We start from the raw sequence: 3,300 nt of genomic DNA, 5'->3' as shown, positions 1-3,300 counted from the left end.
AATGACTGTTTCAATCTCCTTACTGGTTATGGGTCTGTTCAGGCTTTCTATTTCTTCCTGGTTCAGTTGTGGTAGTTTATATGTTTCTAGGAATGCATCCATTTCTTCCAGATTGTCAAATTTATTGCCGTAGAGTTGCTCATAGTATGTTCTTATAATAGTTTGTATTTCTTTGGTGTTAGTTGTGATCTCTCCTCTTTCATTCATGATTTTATTTATTTGGGTCCTTTCTCTTTTCTTTTTGATAAGTCGGGCCAGGGGTTTATCAATTTTATTAATTCTTTCAAAGAACCAGCTCCTAGTTTCGTTGATTTGTTCTATTGTTTTTTTGGTTTCTATTTCATTGATTTCTGCTCTGATCTTTATGATTTCTCTTCTCCTGCTGGGCTTAGGGTTTCTTTCTTGTTCTTTCTCCAGCTCCTTTAGGTGTAGGGTTAGGTTGTGTACCTGAGACCTTTCTTGTTTCTTGAGAAAGGCTTGTACCGCTATATATTTTCCTCTCAGGACTGCCTTTGTTGTGTCCCACAGATTTTGAACCGTTGTGTTTTCATTATCATTTGTTTCCATGATTTTTTTCAATTCTTCTTTAATTTCCCGGTTGACCCATTCATTCTTTAGAAGGATGCTGTTGAGTCTCCATGTATTTGGGTTCTTTTCAAACTTCCTTTTGTGGTTGAGTTCTAGCTTTAGAGCATTGTGGTCTGAAAATATGCAGGGAATGATCCCAATCTTTTGATACCGGTTGAGTCCTGATTTAGGACCGAGGATGTGATCTATTCTGGAGAATGTTCCATGTGCACTAGAGAAGAATGTATATTCTGTTGCTTTGGGATGAAATGTTCTGAATATATCTGTGATGTCCATCTGGTCCAGTGTGTCGTTTAAGGCCTTTATTTCCTTGCTGATCTTTTGCTTGGATGATCTGTCCATTTCAGTGAGGGGAGTGTTAAAGTCCCCTACTATTATTGTATTATTGTTGAAGTGTTTCTTTGATTTTGTTATTAATTGGTTTATATAGTTGGCTGCTCCCACGTTGGGGGCATAGATATTTAAAATTGTTAAATCTTCTTGTTGGACAGACCCTTTGAGTATGATATAGTGTCCTTCCTCATCACTTATTATAGTCTTTGGCTTAAAATCTAATTGATCTGATATAAGGATTGCCACTCCTGCTTTCTTCTGATGTCCATTAGCATGGTAAATTCTTTTCCACCCCCTCACTTTAAATCTGGAGGTATCTTCAGGCTTAAAATGAGTTTCTTGGAGGCAACATATAGATGGGTTTTGTTTTTTTATCCATTCTGATACCCTGTGTCTTTTGACAGGGGCATTTAGCCCATTAACATTCAGGGTAACTATTGAGAGATATGAATTTAGTGCCATTGTATTGCTTGTAAGGTGACTGTTACTGTATATGGTCTCTGTTCCTTTCTGATCTACCAATTGTAGGCTCTCTCTTTGCTTAGAGGACCCCTTTCAATATTTCCTGTAGAGCTGGTTTGGTGTTTGCAAATCCTTTCAGTTTTTGTTTGTCCTGGAAGCTTTTAATCTCTCCTTCTATTTTCAATGATAGCCTAGCTGGATACAGTATTCTTGCTGCATGTTTTTCTCGTTTAGTGCTCTGAAAATATCATGCCAGCTCTTTCTGGCCTGCCAGGTCTCTGTGGATAAGTCAGCTGCCAATCTAATATTTTTACCATTGTATGTTACAGACTTCTTTTCCCAGGCTGCTTTCAGGATTTTCTCTTTGTCACTGAGACTTGTAAATTTTACTATTAGGTGACGGGGTGTGGGCCTATTCTTATTGATTAGGCCCTCTCTGCTCCCCTCTCTCTTTCTTCTTCTTCTGGAATCACAATTATTCTAATGTTGTTTCGTCTTATGGTGTCACTTATCTCTCAAATTCTCCCCTCGTGGTCCAGTAGCTGTTTGTCCCTCTTTTGCTCAGCTTCTTTATTCTCTGTCATTTGTTCTTCTATATCACTAATTCTTTATTCTGCCTCATTTATCCTAGCAGTGAGAGCCTCCATTTTTTATTTCACCTCATTAGTAGCTTTTTTGATTTCAACTTGGTTAGATTTTAGTTCTTTTATTTCTCCAGAAAGGGCTTTTATATCTCTCGAGAGGGTTTCTCTAATATCTTCCATGCCTTTTTCGAGCCTGGCTAGAACCTTGAGAATTGTCATTCTGAACTCTAGATCTGACATATTACCAATGTCTGTATTGATTAGGTCCCTAGCCTTCGGTAATGCCTCTTGTTCTTTTTTTTTGTGTTGAATTTTCCATCTTGTCATTTTTTCCAGATAAGAGTATATGAAGGGGCAAGTAAAATTCTAAAAGGGTGGCAACAGCCCCAGGAAAATATGCTTTAACGAAATTAGAAGAGATCCCAAATCGTGAGGGGGGAAAAGGGGGATAAAAAGAGGTTTAAAAAGGAAGAAAGAAAAAAAAAAAGAAAAAAGAAAAGAAAAGAATTAAAAACAGAAAACACCTAAGAAAAATATAAAAAAGAAAATATATATATATATATATTAGGTAAACTAGTAAAAAATCGTTAAAAAAGAAAAAGGTAACAGTTAAAAAAATTTTACCGAAGGCGAGAAAAAAAAAACAAAAAATGAAAAAGAAAAAAATTTAATTAACTGCAAGACTAAAAAAAAATCACAGGGAGAAAGCCATGAGTTCCGTGCTTTGCTTTCTCCTCCTCTGGAATTCTGCTGCTCTCCTTGGTATTGAAACCGCACTCTTTGGTAGGTGAACTTGGTCTCGGCTGGATTTCTTGTTGATCTTCTGGGGGAGGGGCCTGTTGTAGTGATTCTCAAGTGTCTTTGCCCCAGGCGGAATTACACTGCCCTTACCCTGGGCTGGGGTGAGTAATCCGCTCGGGTTTGCTTTCAGGAACTTTTGTTCCCTGAGCGCTTTCCGTAGAGTTCCGGAGGACCGGAATACAAATGGCTGCCTCCTGGTCTCTGGCCCGGAGGAGCCGAGAGCCCAGGGCCGCACTCCTCAGTGCGCCCTCAGAGAACAGCACCCAGTTACTCCCATCTGCCTGACCTCCGGCCGCGCTCCGAGATCACTGATCCTGCAACTGTTTCAAGGTCACCCCGAGCTGCGAGCTTACTGTCGGCTCTGTCTCTGTAGCCGGCTTTCCCATTCAATACCCGCAAGCTCTGCGACACTCAGACACCCCCGATCCTTCTGTGACCCTGCGGGACCTGAGGCCACGCTGACCCCGCGTGGGCGTCACCCCGGTTTAGCCTCTGGAGCGATGTCCCTCAGCGGAACAGACTTTTAAAAGTC

This window comes from Mustela nigripes, chromosome 5, assembly GCF_022355385.1.
Source record: "Mustela nigripes isolate SB6536 chromosome 5, MUSNIG.SB6536, whole genome shotgun sequence".
Lineage (NCBI taxonomy): Eukaryota > Metazoa > Chordata > Mammalia > Carnivora > Mustelidae > Mustela > Mustela nigripes.
This window is presented reverse-complemented; position numbering follows the sequence as displayed.